This window comes from Chlorocebus sabaeus, chromosome 5 (assembly GCF_047675955.1).
Source record: "Chlorocebus sabaeus isolate Y175 chromosome 5, mChlSab1.0.hap1, whole genome shotgun sequence".
Classification (NCBI taxonomy): Eukaryota; Metazoa; Chordata; class Mammalia; order Primates; family Cercopithecidae; genus Chlorocebus; species Chlorocebus sabaeus.
In genome coordinates this window covers 29,342,268-29,364,254 of record NC_132908.1, presented here as the reverse complement: position 1 = coordinate 29,364,254, position 21,987 = coordinate 29,342,268, and the positions used below count along the sequence as shown (strand labels likewise).

The 21,987-nt window shown below is 37.5% G+C and overlaps 1 pseudogene; it reads right to left on the bottom strand.

Moving 5' to 3' along the window:
• Positions 1 to 5,764: 5,764 nt before the first annotated feature.
• LOC103231957 (angiogenic factor with G patch and FHA domains 1 pseudogene) lies at positions 5,765 to 8,317 on the bottom strand (annotated as a pseudogene).
• Positions 8,318 to 21,987: the final 13,670 nt, after the last annotated feature.

Below are 21,987 nucleotides of genomic sequence, written 5' to 3'. Positions count from 1 at the left end.
CTGCATTGATTATTCTGGTTATCAATTCTTCCACTCTTGTTTCAAGATTTTTAGTTTCTTTGTGCTGGGTACGTAATTCCTCCTTTAGCTCTGAGAAGTTTGATGGACTGAAGCCTTCTTCTCTCATCTCGTCAAAGTCATTCTCTGTCCAGTTTTGATCCATTGCTGGCGATGAGCTGCGTTCCTTTGCAGGGGGAGATGCGCTCTTATTTTTTGAATTTCCAGCTTTTCTGCCCCGCTTTTTCCCCATCTTTGTGGTTTTATCTGCCTCTGGTCTTTGATGATGGTGACTTACTGATGGGGTTTTGGTCTGGGTGTCCTTCCTGTTTGTTACTTTTCCTTCTAACAGTCAGGAGCCTCAGCTGTAGGTCTGTTGGAGATTGCTTGAGGTCCACTCCAGACCCTGTTTGTCTGGGTGTCAGCAGCAGAGGCTGCAGAAGATAGAATATTGCGGTACAGTGAGTTTACCTGTCTGATTCTTGCTTTGGAAGCTTCCTCTCAGGGGTGTACTCCACTGTGTGAGGTGTGGGGTGTCGGTCTGCCCCTAGTGGAGGATGTCTCCCAGTTAGGCTACTCACGGGTGAGGGACCCACTTGAGCAGGCAGTCTGCCCCTTCTCAGATCTCAACCTCCGTGTTGGGAGATCCACTGCTCTCTTCAAAGCTATCAGACAGTCATTTGTGTCTGCAGAGGTTTCTGCTGCTTTTTGTTGTTGTTGTTTTTGTTGTTGTTGTTGTTGTTTTTGTTGTTGTTGTTTAGCTGTGCCCTGTCCCCAGAGGTGGAGTCTACAGAGACTGGCAGGCCTCCTTGAGCTGCTGTGAGCTCCACCCAGTTCGATCTTCCCAGGGCTTTGTTCACCTACTTAAGCCTCAGCAATGGTGGGCGCCCCTCCCCCAACCTGGCTGCTGCCTTGCTGTTAGATCGCAGACTGCTGTGCTAGCAATGAGGGAGGCTCCATGGGCGTGGGACCCTCCCGGCCAGGTGTGGGATATAATCTCTTGGTGTGCCCCTTTGCTTAAAGCACAGTATTGGGGTGGGAGTTACCCCATTTTCCAGCTGTTGTGTGTCTCAGTTCCCCTGGCTAGGAAAAGGGATTCCCTTCCCCCTTGCACTTCCCAGGTGAGGCGATGCCTCCCCGGGCTTCAGCTCTGGCTGGTCGGGCTGCAGCAGCTGACCAGCACGGATCGTCCGGCACTCCCTAGTGAGATGAACCCAGTACCTCAGTTGAAAATGCAGAAATCACCTGTCTTCTGTGTGGCTGGCGCTGGGAGCTGGAGACGGAGCTGTTCCTACTGTAAGTTAACCTCTTAATTGAAGATACTGAAATCCACCTCAAAGAGAATTCTTGAGAGATAATAATTGCAAAGTTCTCATAGCAGTGCTTGACTCATTGTAGTTGTTCAATAGTGCATATATAATAGTATATATAATGTTATAAAATTAATATATGTAGTATTGTGTTCTGGACAACCAAATATGTTACTTTTCAGAAAACTATCATGGCAGCTGAATTTGTGCAAATGCGATCGGGAGCACTTTATCACCCAAATATAGCCATTGGGAAACCGGTGAGCTAAAATGGTGGCAACATTTTCTAGACTCCAATTTTGCAACTGGTAACTCGCAGGATGACGAGTCATAAGGTCATGGTAATTCTGCACATCCCCGAGGGAGACAGAGGAGGTGGCGGCTGTGGTTCCTCCTTCACACGCTCCCTGAAGGTGTCCCGCCACTCCAGTTCCTCCCCGGCAGCCGCTAGCAGGAGCAACTGGGCCTTGAGCTGCGGATGGGCTCAGGCGAAGGAGGACGCGGCAGGCTCCCCACGCGGCGCCCCACAGCGGTAGACGAGCTTCACGCACTGCAGCTGCGCTGGGTTCATGGTTCTGTCCTGAAAGCACGACGAAGCGTTTTTGATTCCAAGTTGCGGCAGTAGGTATTGGGAGGCGGAGTGTGGGTGGTCCTGAAGCTGGGTCTGCGGCAGGACACCCAGCTGTCAGGTACTTGGCCAGGCCAGAAGCCGGGGTGCGCGGGTCGCCGACATCAGAGACCGCCTCAGCCGGCAGAGTCAGATTTCGTTCTTTGTGTGGTTAAATCCTATTCCGTTGTGTATGTACACCGCATTGGTTTTATCTATTTATCCCTTGATGGACACTAAGATTGATTTCATATCTGGGCTACTGTCAATAGAGCCATGATAAACATGGGAATGCAGATATCTCATCAATATAATGATTTTATTTCCTTTAAATATATACTCAATAGCGGAATTGCTGGATTAGATCGTAGTTTCATGTTTAGGTTTTTCATTTTTGTTTTCTTTTGTTTTGTTTCTGTTTTGAGAAACCTGCATAGTTTTTCATGAAGTTTCTAATAAACATCTAACTTTGTTATCTTTTGTCTTCTTGACAATGGCCATTCTAAATGGAATGAGGTACTATCTTATGTGGTTTTGGATTGCATTTTTCAGATAATTAGTGATGTTGAGCATTTCCTTGTGTCTTCTTTGGAAAAATGTCTATTCACGTCTTATACTCACTCTTTAGTTGGGTTCTTTTTATTTTTATTGCTGTTGAGTTGAGTCTCATTTATTTTGGAATATTAACTCCTTGTCAGATGTATATATATTTTGTATTATTTTATAGGTTGTCTTATCACTCTGTTAATAGATTGTATGCTGTCCAGAAGTTTTTATTTTAATATTTTATTAACATTGTTTTTTGTTTTTTTGACTTGATACAAAGGTAAGAGTTTTCCCTTAGCTTCACAGGTTATCTGTTGTCTATCTCACTGCTTTTAAGTTTGTCTTCTTTTCGGTGTCATGCAGTTTGATCATTCTTCTTTTTTCAAGATGTATTTTATTTATAATTGACACATAATCATTGTACATATTTATGGGGTACAGTGTGATGTTTCAATACATGTATATTCTGTACAATGACCCAATCAGGGTAATTTGCATAACTAGCACTTTAAACATTATTTCTTTGTGCTAATAAAATTCAAAATCCTCTCTTCTAGCTGTTAGGATAAATAGTACTTTATTATTAGCTGCATTCCCTGTGTAATAGCATATTAAACTTTATTCTCCCTAACTGTAACTTCGTAACTTTGACAAACCCCATTCCTTCATCCCTTCGCTCTCTCTGGCATCTGGTAACCACCATTCTACTCTCTCCTTCTACGAGATCAACTTTTTTAGATTTCACATATGAGTGACATCATGTGCTCTTTTTCTTTCTGTGACTGGCTTATTTCACTTAACATAATGTCCTCTGGGTTCATCCACGTTGACATAAATGACAGAAGTTCATTCTGTGTTATTACTGAACATTATTCCTGTGTGTGTGTGTGTGTGTGTGTGTGTGTGTAACATTTTCTTCATTCATCTGTAGATATGACTTATACAACGTTGGTGAGAGTATAAATTGGTACAACCATTAGGGAAAACAGCATGGAGGTTTTTCAAGAAATTATAAATAGAACTACCATATATAAGATCCAGCAATCTCACCACTTCATATATATTAAACGGAAATAAAATCAGTATGTCCAAAAGATAATTGCACTCCCATGTTTATTGAAGCATTATTCACAATAACCAAAACCATTATTTCTTTTAAGTATTTCTTATTTTTTTTGACTCATTACATTCTAAACTTTGATAGGATTCATGCCTTGTTTCTAATTTCTGAAACTTATGAGCCACCAATTCATTGAATATTGCCTTCCTGTTTATAAAGTCTAGTAAAACAATTAAATGATTTTTTATTTCTTCTCATCTAGTCTTCATGTATAAATAAATATATTTGTATTTTGTATTAATTTGCCTCCTATGGAGTATATGACTACATTAATTGTACCCAGCATTTCAGTTTACTAGTCTTCTCATTAGCTCAGTCTATTTTAATAACGTAATTTGTATGCCATAAATTAAATTGTTTTACTACATTTTCAATACTTTACTTTCCATTTGCCTCTTTTCCAAATATGATTTGACAAGCTCATAGGTTTTTTCCACATTCGTGTGGTTTCTTGTTTTTTCATGATATTGGCAGACATTTAAATATAAACCTCATATCTGAGTTTTATGTGCCAGATAATTTATCTAATGCTTCATGCTAGTAGTGTATATCCTTTTCTGCAACATAATTTAGGATTTAGTTCTCACATGTGGAAGACAGCACACTCCAGATGCCAGCAGGCAATTTATCTATGTTTATTCCATTTGCCTTGTTAGAAGCTGAACAACCCACATAGATCTGACATCCTTGTGATCAGATCCATCTGAATGCGGCACTGACCTCTTAAGTTGATACTTGTTTGGATCATTACCTTTATTTTCTTCTGGTCCTGAGAAGTTTCCATATTTTTCTTTCAACTATATCAGGCATTTCATGAATTCTTGCAACTTAATGGTAATTTTAGTTATCTGCATTAAGTTTTTAGAGCATGTTATTTTCCTAAAAAGCAGAAATATCAACATTTGCATACATGAATAAAATATTTTACATATTTTCTATGGCAAAGATCACCATCTCATGGGAAATTCCAAGTTTCTTCATTTGAAATGCCACTCTCTTAAATAGACAGTTTTGGAATATTTGTAGGATGTGGTTCCTTTTTTACCTTTAGAAAATTAATTATGTATTATGCACAGATTTCTGAAATACTTTACTGCAGTAAATAGTATATGGTCAGAATCATTGTTTCCTTTAACATAAAACTAATATGGGCAAAATTGTTTACATGAATTCAGATCTTTTGGCTTCAATAGCCATTCTACCTCATTAGCATTTCCCTACCGCCATAAAAGCTATCATTTAAATTTTTTGTTTAATTCATAATTTATTGAAAAGAGTGTTTTAAAAATTTTTATAATGTTTATATTGCAATTGAGGACATTTTCAATAAATATCTTAAATTGAGACCCTCGCTAAGTATTCCTTTTGAACTAGAAATCAGATTTCTCTGGTGCAACTCCATTGCCTGCAATAATATTTATGAAAACTACAAATGCCAGCACACTATTTCAATACTCTACTCAGTTGTTGACATCTAAGTATCTTGTTAGCTATGAAGCAAGCCATAGATAAATGCTGAATATGTGGTACCAATAAACAGCTTCTTCACAGAAGACAGTAAAACACTAATTTTCTATAATATGTCATCTAGTTTATTAGCTCTTCAATAATATTATTCAGGTTATATCAAGTATAAGAGGTTCTTTTATCTAGGTTCTAAAGGGCATAAAAAAGGATGCATATAGTCAGATTTAGTTTTATAAACTTTTGATGTTTCTCTTGCTCTGCATCTTACTGTGAATGTATGGAGAAAAAGACAAATGTACATTTAAGTTATTAGTGGTTACATGAGTTTTGCTTATATGACTTTTTGCTCATATGGATGTCATAAATGACAAGACAAAATAAAATAATAAAGTTTGATAAACTCATCTGTGCCCTGTAAACTTTAGTCCACTAACTGCATAACTTGATTCAGTCACTATTTATTAGTTTAAAAAAAATGATTTTGCAAGCTGCAAACTAAACTTTATTACACATTTCTGAACCAGGAAAGGGTAAACTCTGACATGGTTCCTGTGTGCCACAGACTCTTTGGGGAATAAAAGTTCTGCAAAAAATAAAATAAAATAAAATAGATGAGAGTTTCTAAACTCTATTTTTAAGAAACTTGAGTTTTCCTCTATGATTAAACTGCACTCTACAGTCCCTTTTACCCAAGGCATGGTCCTTAGGTCATTTCTTTTAAGGTTTAGTTTCTGGGAAGTTTTCAGCAAACCTATCTCATGCTTTGTCCCAGTTTGTTTGTTTTTGTTTTGGAGAAGGTGAACATCTTCAATTGAGGATTGATTGCCTGTCCCCAAGCCTACACGTGTTCGCTGAAGCTGAAGCTGAATCAGAGTTTTCATTCCCAGCCATCCTTCCCCAGGCCCTCACCTTTTATCCAACCCATCTTCTCCAACATCTTACTTTTGTTGCTGTCAGTAATTTCAGAAAGAACAGATGCAGGAGAATTATCTCTTTGGAAAGTTCCTTCACTTCCAATCTGCTCACTATGTTTTCCACCTCTATTTTTATATTTTAGATTCTTCAATGTCTATTTATCTTCATAGTCTGTTTCTGTAAACATATTTTACTTGTATTTTCTTTAATCATTTTCTTATTTTCAACTATTTTTTCTCCTTACTTAGAGTTGGTCCAATTAACAATTCATCTTTCTTATCAAGGCAAGGGTGAGCTCTAACTTGTGGTTCACAGCCAGCCCAGGTATCACTGCTAGGGTGAGTGTAAAAGGGTAACACAGTCTCTCCAATTTTCACTTCATGACTATGCTCAAGTACATAAGGGTCACATTAATTTCCAGTTGAACAATCCATATTCCATTAAAAATTGTCCCCTTTTGACTGCCTTGATCTACAAGGACATAACTTTTTAAGTCATGGTCAAAATAAGTTTCTGCATGAAACTTACTGACAGCAACTTCAGGGATTCAAAGAGCGTGCTCAGGATCATTTTCTCTTCCATTTGCAGCAGGTTTTACAGCAGTAATGATAAAGAGTGACCCTGTATAAAACACAGGTGATCCAATGACAATCACTCTAATACACAGGCCAATTTTTTTTTCTCATTTTCCTCCTCAGTATATTCTGCATTTACGTTCCCTTCACTGGTAACGTGAGGAGGACTGCACTGGGGCCATAATGGATGCTTGGGGAGCCAAGAGGCCACGGGAATGCAGGTATCGAAAGGCAGCCTGTGGTCCCCACCAGGACACGCCCTGACACGGTTGCTTGGAGCCAAACGGGGCTGTGGACAACTAGCAAGGGGACGGCTGATGGCCCTCCCCAATCTACGAGGTCTGGAAACCGGAAAACTCCTGAGAACTATTACATCTTCCTCAGCTATAGTAACAGCAGGAGGAGCCTACGAGAAGTTAAGGGGCCAGAAGTGATCGAGCCCTTCCTGGCTTGAGCCGGAAACAGCGGTCAAGAGAGTTTTAAATAAAGTTTCCCTGTGGCTAGATAGGACCTGCTGATTACTCTTAAATTTTTTCCACATTTATTGAGCTATGATTTACACATTGAAAAGTGTATACATTTAGTGTGTAAAATAGAGTGCTTTGAGATGTGTATATCTTCCCACTTTTCCCCACTTCCTAGCCCATGGTAACCACATTCGACTCTCTGTTTTTTGTTTCTTTTCTTTTCTTTTCTTTTCTTTTCTTTTCTTTTCTTTTCTTTTCTTTTCTCTTTTCTTTTCTTTTCTTTTCTTCCTTCCTTCCTTCCTTACTTTCTTTTCTTTCTCTCTTTTTCTTTCTTTCTGTCTTTCTTTCTTTCTGTTTCTTTGTCACTCTCTCTCTTTTTCTTTGATTCCACAAATGAAATCATGCAGTATTTGTCTTTCTTCTATTTCACTTAGCATAATGTCTTCAAGGTTTATCAATATTGTTGTAAATAAAATAATTTCTTTATTACAGCTGAAATTACCTCTCTCACACGGTTTATCCATTTATTTGTATCAGAAGAGTGCAGATACCCTTGGCTATACTGTTTTTATGTCCTTTGGCTACATACTCCAAATTGGGATTAATGGTACTTCTAATTTACAAATTTTAAGGAATCTCCATACTTTTTTTAAACAATGGCTGCACCAATGGACACGCTCAGCAACAGTGTACAAATATTCTCCTTTCTTTTCACTCTAACACTTTTTATCGTTTGACTTTTCTATAATAGCTATCCTAACACCACGATAAGGTGGTATCTCATTGTGATTTTGATTTTAATTACTCAGATAATTGGTGATGTTGAGAATGCTTTTATATATCGGCTGTCCATTTTTAAGTCTATGAAAAAAACCTATTTAGATATTTTGCTCAATCGATAATAAAATTGGTTTCTGTTTTGTTCTGCTGTGGGTGTTTTTTTTCATGTTTATTAGTGTGACATATAATTTGGATAGTATCATATTATCCCACACATGGATTACAAATATTCTTTCCCATGCAATATACTATCTCTGAAGTTTGTTGATTGTTTTATTTATTGTGCAGAAACTTTTTACTTTGATATAGTTCCACTTTTTTATCTTTGCTTTAGTTGCTTGTGTTCTTTATGTTGAACCGAAAACGTCATTGCCATGACCAGTGTCAAGGAGCTTTCTCCCTATTTTTTTATAGAAAATTCATTATTTCACTTCTTATCAGAAGTGAAATTAAATAATTTATTTTAAACTCAGTTTGGGGATGATATAAGAGCTCACTTTTTGTGAGCACATATCTAGTTTTTTGTACACCATTTCTTGATGTCATTTTCTATTTCTTTTCTAATTCTGTGGTAACAGTTGACTATATATGTGTGAGTCTATTTCTGGCTCCTGCATTCTGTTTCATTGGTTTTTATGTAGGTACTATACTATTTTGATGACTATAGCTTTGTAAAATAGTTTGAAATCAGGAAATTTGAGGCTTTCAGCCCGTTTGTTCTTCTCAGTATTTGGGTATTTGGATTCTTTTGTGCCTCCATACTAATTTTACAATTGTTTGTTCTACATTTATTTTAATGACATTACAATTTTGACAGAAATTTAACCCTAGAACTTAAAGTATAATAATAAAAAAAGAAATTTATTTAACTATGTAGATAACTACATGTAGTATAGATATTTTAACAATATTAATTTTTAGAATCCATGAACACAGGATATAGTTCCCATTTTGTATTCTTCAATTTCTTTTATCAACATTTTATAGTTTTCGGTATGCAAATCTTTAATATTCTTGGTTAAACTCATTCTATTTAATGAATTATTTCTTTCTATTTGATAATACTGTAAATGGAATTGTTTTGTTTATTCCTTTTTCAGAATATTTTGCTGTTACTGTATCAAAATGCAACTGATTTTCATGTTAATTTTGTATCTTGCAACTTTACTAGTTTGTTAGCTATAACAGGGTTTTGTTATTGGTGGTGGTGGTGGTGGTGGTGAAATGGTGGGCATTTTTAACCCTAGTTAACACTTTAAATTGATAGTTGCTATTATCATTTCATAATTCTTTACAATATGACCAGATGAATTACTGCTGTCTTGAATTTAATGGAATTCACATGTTTCCATTTAAAATAATTTTATCTGTTTTGTCTGGGCCCCGGGATGGGGGTCAGCCCATGGGAGATTCCAGATGGGGAGGGAGAAGCAAGCAGGGCGGAGGCTGAGCAGGAGAAACAGAGAGGGGCTCTGGGGACAGTAGGGAGGAGAGGGGTCGTGTCAGAGACCCAGTGGGGAGAGACAATGGGCCAGGAAACAGGTTAAAGGTGAGAGTGGGCAACGTAACTGCTTCTCGGCACATGCAGGTGGCAGGGAACTTTCCTGAAACTGCAGGGCCCAGTGAACAGTGTGGGCAGGGTGGGAGGAAATGGAGAGGACCAGGCGGACCCCAAGGTCAATTTGGAGGAAGGAACATTTCCCGGTTCCTTCGCCTCTGCCAGCCTTCTGCGGGCATGGTACCCCCAGGGGCAGGGCAGGGGAGGAGGCGGCTCCTGGCTGGCACGGAGAGCTGAGGGGGGCCGGGGTGAGGGCTGCGGATGCCGCTGGCCCGGTGGGTAGGTGCTAGGGGCCTAAGCTGGGCGGAGCTCACAGGGCCCAGCGCCTGGGGCCTGCAGGTGGCCCTGGAGGAATTACCCGCCCGTGCCTTCAGGGAGACAAGTGTGGACGGCGCCGTGGACACGCCCTTCCTTGCTGGAACATTTGTGAGGCTGGAATTTAAGCTCGGGCAGACAAGCGGCCAGAAGGAGGAATGGATGAAATCCCAGTGCAAAGTCCAGCCCAAGGGGAGGAAGCAGAAATGCCTGGCCTACATCACACTGGGCTCCAGGGATAAGGTCCCATGCTGGATTAGTCACTGCCCTATAGAGACTCAGGCTCAGCGGGAGTCTGAGGAGCACCAGGAGACCCAGTGCAGCCGGGTGGAGAGGGCAGTGAGGATCCCACAGCTACTGCTTCCCCGCACAGGTCGCCTTCTCCAAGGCGCGGCCCCCAACCCAGCCCAGCACTAAATTGCATGGCGCCTCCTGGACCACTGCCAGGGGTGATCAGTGGAAGGCTCCACCTTCCAGGGAGAGGACACTACATCCCCAGCAAATAAAGCTGCTCCCCCTACCAAAGTAAATAAATACATAAAAATACATAAAATAATTTTGGTTTTTGAAAATAATATATATCCTCTGTTTGCTGGTAAACGTGCCACCCATGTATCTGTATGCCTAATTAGTCAAACTTTTTAATGAAGTTAACATTTATGATTCTTTATTATGATACAAAACAGTAAATTTTATAGTGGTTTTAATATCATCTAATATGATTGAAAATATGTCAATTTGTCATTGCCTATGAATCTTTGTGTTATTTATTTTACACTGTCAAATATTCTGTCTACAAATATCTAATGGCTTAGAATCTTGCTTAACATATTGTATGTGCTAACTACTAACTACTCTAATTCATCAAATTATCTTTTTACACCATCCTTAAAATACAATATTATTTTTATTAAAATTATTTTTCTGCTTAGTTATGAAAATTATGAGGGCTATTCAGTCTGCCCTCTTGATGAAAGTTTGTATTAATACGTTAGAGGGTACAAATGCAGTTTCATCACATGGACATGTTGCATAGTGATGAAGTATGAGCTTTTGGTGTAACAATCATCTGAATGGTGCTTATTGTCCCAATTGGGTATTTTCTCATTATTAACCCCTCTACCATCCTCCCATCTTTCTGAGTCTCCAGTGTCTATTTTTTCAGTCTCTATATCCAAGTGTATGCATTATTGAGCTCCCACTTGGAAGTAAGAAAATGCAGTATTTGATTTTCTCTTTTTGATTTATTTCACTTACAATAATGGCCTCCAGTTCCATTCATGTTGCCGCAAAAGAAGTGTTTTTATTCCTTATGGCTGAATACTATTCCATAAATGTATAAATGTATAGCACTTTTTCTTTATTCAATCATTGATTGATAAATGTAAATTGACTCCATATCCTTGCTCTTGTGAGTAGTGCTGCAATAAACATGTGAGTATGGGTACCTTCTTTAAGTAATAAATTATTTTCCTTTGGCTAGATACCCATTAGAGGGAGTGCTGAATCAAATGGAAGTTCTATTTTTAGTTTTTTGAGAAATCTCCATACTGTTTTCCATAGAGGCTATAGAAATTTACATTCCCACAAACAATGTATAAGTGTTCCCTTTTCTCTGTATCCTTGCCAATTTCTTTCTTTTTTTTTTTTTTTTTTTTGCTTTTTAATAATTAGCCATTATGAATGGTGTAAAATGGTATTTCATTGTGGTTTTTAATTGGCATTTCTTTTATCATTGACTTGAAAATTTTTTACATGCTTGTTGGCTATCATTGTCTTCTTTTTGAAATATATCTGTTCCCATACTTTGCCTGCTTTTTAATGAGGGTACTTGTTTTCTTCTTGTTGAGTTGTTTGATTTCCTTGTATATTTTGCACATTAGTTCTTTGTCACATGCATAGTTCACAAACATTTTTCTTATCCCACAAGTTGCCTGCTCACATGTTAACTAAAAGCTCCTTTTGAGGAGCTTTTTAGTTTAAGTTCCATTTGTCTATTTTTCTTATTGTTTCATCTGGTTTTGAGATCATACTCATGAATTCTTTGTTCAGGCCAATGTCCAGAAGAGTTTATCATAGGGTTTCTTCTAGAATTTTTATCATTTTAGGTCTTCATTTTAGTCTTTTAATTCATATTGAGTTGATTTTTGTATATGGTGAGAGCAACAGGTCCCATTTTGTACTTCTGCATATGGCAATATAATTTTTCCAGTACAATTTTTTGACTAGGATGTCATTTTCCCAGTGTATGTTTTTGCTGACTTTGTAAAAGATCAGCTTTGTGTAGATTTGTGCCTTTATTTCTAGGTTCTCTATTCTGTTCCATTGATCTATGCATCTGTTTATATCAGTACCATGCTGTTTTGGTTATTAAAGCCTTCTAGTATGTGATTCTATGTGAACTTAATATTTTTCTAATTCTATGATAAATAACATTGGCATTTTGATAGGAATTGCATTTAATATGTAGATTGTTTGGGGAAGTATGGTCATTTTGATGGTAATAATTCTTCCAATCCATGAGCATAGGATGTTTTTCTCATTTGTTTGTGTCATGTACAATTTATTTCATCAATGTTTTGTAGTTTTCCTTGTGGATATCTTTAGCCTATATGATAAATTGTATTTCTAGTTATTTCACCTTTTTTCCAGCTATTGTAAAAGGAGTTGACTTTTTAATTTGATTCTCAGGTTGTTCATTATTAGTGTATAAAAATGCTACTAATTTTTGTACATTGATTTTTGTATCCTGAAATATTATTAAATTCTTTTATGAAATCTAGAAGTTTTGGGTGGTCTTTAGACTTTTCTAGGTGTAATATTATGTAATCATCAAAGAGGGGCAATTTGACTTCCTAGTTGAAATCCTGTGTATTGCCCACCAAGATCAACAGACAAAATCTATGGGGAGGGCACTGATGATGGTATTATCGTTAAAGTGGTCATGTGATTATGGTTGGAAGCCTAGGCTGAGAAACACTTAGCTAAGAATTGCCTCCCAAGTTTCAATGTACATATAAATCGTTTCCAATTCCAGGCCTCTCTCTTAGTAATGTGATTCTGCAGGTTTGGAAGGGGTCCATGAATTGACTTCTTTCAAAAGTCTCCTCTTAATTGCTGATGTTTCTTCCAGTACATCCAATGTAGTGGCACTAGCTAGAGAAAGTAGGCACAGCACACAGAGTTCCTGACACCCAACATGCTTACCACAACATAAATACTTTTGGCCCAAAGTGAAAACCACCAATCACCATTCAGAAACATGTTATTCTCAGCTGGCTCTGTAAAGTTTACAGAGGCTAGAGAAGGCATCAATGTTTGAGTAAGTCTGTATTTGGAAAACATGTACACATGAGTTAATACAATGTATATTTAGCTTGGACTATTTCAATCTAGCCATTTCCCTGTCACTTTTTATAACACACAATAACAAGAAATTTAACCAAACCCCTTAGAGTTTTTTAGGAATATTATATTATAAACTAAAAAATTTATTTTTACTAAGGTTAAAGAAATGGGAATAATCACAGCAATAGCAATGATTCTTCTGTCCATGAATAGCCCTTCAGGTGATAACATCAGAACTCATAACAACAACATAAGGGAAGTGGAACAAATGTAGCCAAAGTCCCCTGTACACCTCCCTTCTCTCTTCTGCCCACAGAATGTTGAATTCAATTATTTAGCCATTTGCTCTGGAATGAAAGTATCTGGACAGTAGAAAGTGTGAATCTGTTTCATCTGTTTTTCTAATGGTCATATGATATAGTTTAGATGTCTCCTCCAAATCTCATATTGAATTTTAATTCCTAAAGTTACAGGTGAGCCTGGTGGGAGATGGTTGATTCATGGGGATGGATTTCTCAGGGCTTTGTGCTGCCCTTGTCATAAGAAGTACTCACAAGTTCTAGCGGTTTAAAAGTGAGGCGTATCTCTCCCCCATCTTTCCTGTTCCCACTTCTACCATGTATGCCTGTTCCTATTTCATCTTTCACCATGACTGTAAGCTTCTTTATAAGTTAATATTGTTACAAAATTTCACTCAATTTTCTTATAAAATTACCTGACAAAATTTTGTCATAATACGATATTATGACATCATGATATATTATGATAGTATAATTTGTACATATTATGATATCACAATATATTATTCATGACCATTATGATGTCACAGTATATCAAAACATCATAATATATGCATGATAACATCACAATATATTATGACATCATAATTTATACACATTGTGATATCACCATATATTATGGCATCATAATTCATATATTGTGACATCACAATACATTATGACATCATATTTGTGTGCATTGTGACATCCCAATATATTCTGACATCATAATTCATATGTATTGTGACATCATAATACATTGTGATGTCATAATTCATATGTATTATTATGATATAACATAAAATTGTGTTAGGTAATTTTATAAGAAAATTGAGTTAAATATTGTAACAACCGTAACATATAAACTTAATAGAACCTAAGAATATTATCTGCTCTTGTGTGAATGACTGCTTTATGATATTATAACATATCAAAATGGTTTATATGTCAAATACATTTTATACGATGATATGATATCAATATATAATGATATTATAAGTTTCATTTAAATCCTATTTAAATTCAGACAATTTTGTTAGGCAGTGTCTGTCTACCACTGGACAATTTTTAAGGGTCCACTATTTGCACAGACAGTACACCTGGGAAAACACAGACTCACTCAGCACAGGCTCTTCCCTGATTCTTTCCCCTCCTCAGGCATCCGTTCATCAGTCAACCAAGTAATTGGAGAGCAGAGGGCAAGTACTCCCTAACACAGAAGGTCTCATTCCTGCATGCTTTTCTTAGAAGAGGGAAAAACAAGAAGGTCCTTTTGGGCGACACTTGGTGAGACATACACTAAGCCTTCTATAGTTTGGGAGCCCTAACCAGCAGACACAGACTTCTCAGTAGGAAGGGATGAGGCAGCTGTCCTGAGCCTGGAGCTCCACCGTATCTTGTCCCATCTCGTTTAGGCAATTTTGAGAGGCTGCTCTGGAATGTGTCTCGATGGTGGATGTTGGGAAACAACCAGGCTTTGATGAGACTCAGATGGTGTCTGTTGTGTGAAGACAGGAGCTGAATGCTCAGGATCTAGGCTGTTTTTCTTGTGGTCAGTGGGGTTACCTGTTTGGGACCAAGTCCATTTTCACTAATGAGACTGAATAAATTCCATAGAACAGAGTACAGCTCCCAGGATGACTGAGGAAAGGTGAGAAACAGGAGAAGTTTCTCTCTCTACTTAGAGTTTTTGCTACTTCAAGAATCATAAGCAGACTAAATTACCGTTAGCTCTAATCTAATCAAATTGATTCTATTGTATTTGATCTAATTATCTTTTCCCATGTTAAGGTAGAATGGGCTATTTTATTTGGTATGTACTTTTTCTCCACATTTTTATTTTATCATATATGTATGTATGTAATATAATCAACCACAATTTTAATTTGACATGTCTAAGCATTTGAGAAATTATAATATCTATGTACACTATTTTAACACGATGTATAATGCCCTTTCTTTGCAAAATGTATAACACATTTCAATATAGGTATTGTTATACATAAAATGTTTATTCAGAAACAGAATGCTTGTTCCTCAGTACCACAAGGAAACATCAGCATGCAGACAAAAATTTTTCTCAGCAAGGCAATTTTACTCTTTGCAGAAAGAGTGCTCCTCGCAGATGAAACAATGGTGAGAGTACACTCAAACAAAGGAGAAAAGCAATTATTACCCTTTACACAGCTTGTCCCTGCAACTGTGTCCTGTCTCCATTGGCTAGAGCTGGACCTCACAATCTAAGCTAAACCTGACTGGCTAATAACTTAAAACTTTCCTGAATACGTAAGGGCAAGGGAGAACAAAGGAAAAGAGGAAGTTGTTTGCAAAAAACTTAGAAAAGTAACATTTCAAAATAGGGAAGGGGCATAGGCTGTGAGCTGTGATGTCTAAAACAAATATCTTGGTTAATGTACAAGGACGTAGAATGTACTCATTCACTTATACCTAACAGCTACATAGGATAGGGCATAACAAAGAGTTATTAGCACAAATCAAGGAGGCTTGAAGGAAGTTAGTCTTTAAAAGAAACTGTTATTTCTAACACTTATGAATTATTCTTTAACAAAAAGGGAAATTTTGAAGAGGAAACTTTTTTACTTTCTACAGGTATGTTTAATTCTGGGTCTTGAATAATAAGCAGTATCATAAATCATTCCAGGTGGGAATTGGGACAGAAATTATTATAAAATGATTCCCTTATCTTCTGATTCCTGTGCCCCGGCTCTGTTTTTTTTGTTTTTGTTTTTGACACTATGACAAGACCCAGAAAATGTCTCCTATTAACTTTATCTAGGTCCCTAGTAAAACTACAGCAAGAAACTTTTCTTATTGAGGCCCTAATGAGAGCCAGGAAGAGAAAACTTAGCCAATAAGAGTAATCCACGCCCAACTGAGGGACATATAAAACGTGAGTCCAGCAGAATAACTCACACTCTAAATCTGGAGGTGAGAGAGAGAGCACCTTTCACTTGAGTTTGAACACGGGAAAAGGAAATGAAAACTCTGATCCCCACTGCTCCTCCATCGAATGCCCCACTGACCAACTTTTCTTCAAACAGATTTCCTTTACAGAAAGGGGCTCAGGTGAGAAGAAACCATTCAAAGAGAAAGGCAAGAACCCCTCTTCCCATTCCAGTGAAAAGCATATGTAAAGGCAGGTAAGGCCCTGGGCTGTTGCTATGAAGTCTCCAAGGAGGGTTGGAATCAGGGATACTGAGCTGTGTGTCTTTGAAAGGGTTTTATTTTGAAATTGGGATTGGGATATGACTCAGATCTCTAAGGAGACTTTGAGAAATGTGTTCACTCATGACACTGGCAGAAGAGCTTCACTTGAAAGGCTGATCCACTAATATTTGTCAGGGACAGACTATGGGACTCTGTGCCTGGGAGAGGTGAGTCACCTAAACTCCATGTTGCACTCAGATCAAAGTCTAATCCAAATGAAAAGAACTCTGAGGAAACTAAGTTCAAAGCCAGAAACAGCACTGCTAGATCAGGTAAAATTTGACTCTTTCAAGGTAAAAAGAGACAGCGCTGCAACACAGTCTCCCCTGGCATAGAAACTGGGAGCTCTTTGGCAGCCAGGGCCTTATTGATTATGGACTCTGGAGAACAGAGGAGAGATGGGTTTTGTTGCAACTTCAGTTTCTGTGTGTCCAGGATAAACTAAGCCTTCTAGGGTGTTTGATTGGAGGTACTTACTCAAACTCTTATTTTATCAATAGAACCAGAGTAGAGGTCTCCTGAAGAAAACTCCAAGTAAAGGAAAATCACTCCAAAGACAGCTGCCAAGACAGAGCAGGTAGAATCTTGCTTTTTTTCCACCTAAGGGGCAACCAAGCAGAAGACTTTTATACAGGGATTGAGCAGTAAGAAGGCTTCTTAGTGACTGAGATAATTTTGGAGCTCCTGGAACTCAGAGGATATGTGGGGACTCAGAAGGGATTAAGCTTCACTTCATTAAAATGGTTAGGAAGGAGAAGAAGAGACAAATGAGATTCACCTGAAGGTGCAGGGAAGATTGTGGAAATGAGGGTCTGTGGGCACCGTTCTTGAGAGTCTCTCACTCACATGCTTTCTCTACAGTGAACTGTATAGGAAAACAGTGCAGCTTGATGTTGAAAAATAAACTAAAGTCCTCCACAGTTTTGCAAAGCAGTGGAATTCAAGAGACCTGTGATGTCCACCATAGATAGAGGTCCTTTCATGGCTTGCACTGGGTGCAGCAAGAGGCACAAGTCTCAGGCCCCTGGAGTTCAATAGTCATCACTTTGGAAAGCTTAGTGAATTTCCAAGGTGAGTCAAAGGCCGTTTATCAAAACCCATCCCATGTGTCGGTGCAGCAGGTCCATTCTCCACTGACCTGGGAGAAGCTCACTCAGCTTGCCCGGCTCTGGGGGCCTCTGTGTGCCCAGGAGCAGACCTTCTATGCCCCGACCACCCAGGCAGGTTATGTCTTCCCTGCTAAGAAGTGGCTTGTTTCAGCCACACTGCCTGGCCCTAAGGATTCAGCTCTGGATAGAGAAGCCCACCCCTTGCCTGGGCAGGAGATAACTGAGCCTGTCAGTGGATCAGATGAGGCTTCAGCTGGGTGCACCCTCATCCTATTCAGCAGAGAACACACTCTTGGAATGAGAGCAAGAAATCTGCTATTTCTCAGATTCTTCCAGATGACCAGCAGTGACAATTTTAGATGCACAGTGTTAATAAATGACAGAACCTGAGCAGTCGTAAGAAAGGAACTTGAACAATGTACTCAAAATAGTGAACCTTGCATTTTGTAGAGGGCTAAGATTATACACAAATTATATATTTCCTGTTAGACATTTGATGTCTTGGATGTCTCATGACAGTTAGGCATTTCTATATAATCAGACAAACATTAAGATGTAATCATTCATACACCTTTGCATATTTTAAATTGTAGCAAAATAAATATAAAATTATGTTCTTCTCTTTTAATTCAAAAAAGTTTGTAGCCTCTCACTCTCCCGCAATGAATCCATGGAACACTAATATCCACAAACATTTAATAGTACTCTTCATGAGAAAATGTCAACATATTTTTACAGTTTAATAAAATTATGGTGAAATCACCACAAGAGGTGTTTACTAATAATATTTTTACATAAAATTGAAGTCAAGATATGTTAAATGTAATTGATCTTATGTATCCTTCTCCTGACTCATATTTGCCTCATTTTAAATTTTCTAAATTTAAACTTTCTTCTATTTGATACAATTCAGTTGATCATACTGTATTGTCGGATATTAAATGTAATATAAATATTGTCATTTATTTTACATATTGTTACATTTTATATTTTTCATCTTGCATTTTACAATGAAATTATGAAATCTTTCATCACCTAAATATATTTTTTGTTTTGTTCTCTTCTTCATAATTTTCATATGTATAATGATATAAACATTAATGTTTTTGAGAATATTCAATTTTAGATTATTTTGTATTTTATCCACACTGAATTTTTATTTACTCCATGTGTGAGTTGGAGGACTTTTTACCTTCACTTCTGCTTTATTTTCACCATGATCCCTCACACCCCACAACTCTTGTTTTGGTCAAAGAACAGTGATTTATCATTCCAGTAAATGGAGCCAATTCAATGAAAATATTCAGATATACCTTCGAGATATATGGCTTTTGCTCTAGACAGGCACAATAAAATAAATATCACAATAATGTGAGTCACACAATTTTTCTTCTTTTCCAGTACATATAAAAGTCATGTTTACACCATACTGTAGAATAAGACTGAAATAGCCTATATTTATAATAACAAAGTACAAACCTTAATAAAAAATGTACTATATTGCTAAAAAAGGCTGACACAGATATACACATACAAAAAAATTACATGATGTTGGAAAAATAGTGTTAATAGAGTTGCTCAATGTAGGGTTGCAAAAAGCCTTCAATTTGTAAGAAATCCGATATCTATAAAAAACAATAAAGTGCAATAAAACTGATTATGCCTGTGTAACAATCAATGTTCGCTAGAAATATACCTAGAAATGATACATAAAGGATGTTTACATATGTATAAAAGTAATTGACAAGTTACATATTGGGTGGGAGATAAAAATTACAAAATGATTTTTAAAAAAAATTAAAGGGTAGACCAAAACATTCCTGAGTGGACAGAATCAGTTAGACATCCTCAGTGACCTCATCTTGTTGACTTGCAAACAAGCAAACCATAATGTGAGCTATTTGTTTGTGAATGCCTGTATTAAAAAAAACAACTTAAGCTTAAGTTATCAGAAGTACCCAAGAAGCTTATAGTAATATACGTCTACAACGTAAACAAAAAAATACAATTCTGTAACTGCAACAAATCAAAGAATTTTATTATTTGCTACTTCATTTTTTTTTCAATACAATCTCACCTCCCACACTTTGCCATTGAAATGCTAAACCTCTTTTGCTCTGATGTTCCACAACTTACAAGTTGCTTCTTACTCAAGAAAAAGTTTTTGAAACAGGTTCTTGCTCTGTTGCTCATGTGGAAGGTGTACACAGAATCAAAACTCTGTGCAGGTTTATATCCTGAGCAAAAGCCATCCTCCGACCTTAGCCCCATGAGTAGCTGCAACGACAGGCATGCACCACCACACCCGGCTAATTTCTTCTTATGTTTTGTAGACATAGGGTCTTACCATGTTTCCCAGGCTGGCCTCAAACTCCTGCGCTCAAGTAATCCCCTCAACTTGGCCTCTCAAAGTGCTGGAATCACAGATATGAGCCACCATTCCCATCCAAGAAAACTTTTAAAATTTGTACTGTGCTACAGTTTACTTTTTAACAGGACAAAATAAAATAAACTAGCTATACATAAATCTAACAAACATTTGTTAAGCATATGAGAAAGACCATAAAAAGTCCTTGAAATATAAGAAAATCAGCAAAAACAAATGGAAAACCAAATCATGTTCTAAGGTAGAAACACTCAATATCACTCAATCATCATTTTTTTAGAAACAATTAAGAAATTTAATTTTGTCCCAATAGAGATACCATCTGGTATTGGAAGCAGCCACTTTATCACAAAACTCCTATAGATGAAAACACAAATAAGAACAGCTGAGAAAACTCTGAAAAAATAGAATGGCTATTCCACCCTATGAGACATGTTGATTTATGAATATATGAATAACTCAGTGGAACAATAAATTGAAAAATAAACCACAGTGTCTAAGAAAGTGCCTTTGTTCAGGCTGCTAAAACAAAATACACTAGACTGGGTAATGTATGAACAACAGAAATGTTTGGTCACTGTTCTGGATGCTGGAACATTCAACATCAAAACACCAGCAAATTCAATGTCTGATGAGGGTCCTGTTTCTCATAAACGGTGCTTCTTGCTGTGTGCTCACATGGCAGCTGGAAGAAGTGTGCTCCCTTCAACCTCTATTACAGAGTGTTAATTACATGTATGAAGATGAAGTCCTCCTGAGTGAGTCATTTCCCAAAAAGCTCCAAAAAACTAGCATATTAGGGATTAAATCTTTACAAATAGTTTTTACAAGTAGACACAAATTCAGGCCATAGCAAAAAGTTAATTGGCAATACAAACGACAGTTGGGTTGGCATCATTAATGTTTTGAGTTTAGGAATGTGATGTTTCTATCATAAAGGTAAAAACTAATGTGCTAATTATAAATAAATAAATTAAATAAAGGTCAAATGAAAGATAAATCTGTATGGTGAAAAAATCAAGTTTTTAAAGATGAATTCTTACAGGTTGTATCCGGATTTTTGTGGTTTCTGATGATGAATAAGACCCCAGAGACTCCTCCTGTGACTTTCTTACTGAAGTTTCTGACACTCTTACTCAATTTGAAAGTGTGTAAAAATGGTTTCTGCTTCTGTCTTTAAGAAATTCAAGATCAAGTTGGCTTCCATATGCTTGATCTAAAACAATTATTCACTCAGTGCTTCCCCGCTGAGGAAGGGCACTGAATCTCACATGCCCAGAAGCATCATGTTCTGTCAGATACAAGACTTCTCCTTGAGGGAGAACCTCACCATTCACACATGATCAGAGGCTTTCCCAGGCATGCACTGCTCTGTGCTCTCCCACACAGGCTCAGCCCTGAGCATCTGACTCTGAAGGTGACTGATGAACATGTGCCCTAGTACTCTCATTTACAGGGATTTTGTTTTCTATTAACCATCTTTTCCAAAGCTCTAGGGTCTTTCCTGAATCCACCTCCCACACACAGACTGGCAGATTTGCACAGAAGCTTGGATCCTCACTTGAAGCTCTGCCCTGTCCCACCAGCTTCTCTAGAAGCACAATGTTCTAATTACTCCTGAGAGACCACATATTTGGGCATCTCTCTGTGCCAATAATTGAATAAAAGTAAGAAAAAACAGGCAAAAATTTCTGCTGAGGGCTGCCTCTAAGGGTCTAGTTGCCAGACTTATATATCTTTTTACACAAATATTGACAAATGTAATTTCATCTTTAGAAGAAAAACAAAATAAAGAACAACCGCTCACAGAGGAATGAGAAAATGGAATCAATGCTCTATAGAATCCAGCTTACCTCAACCATGGGGTGGTAAGTCTCCTCAGGAAAAAGCAGTTGTCCTCGATCATCAGAAACAACTGTGGCCTCAGACAGCTGGACACCGAGAGTGCAGGATGTTCACTGGGATTCCACGCCTGCATCAC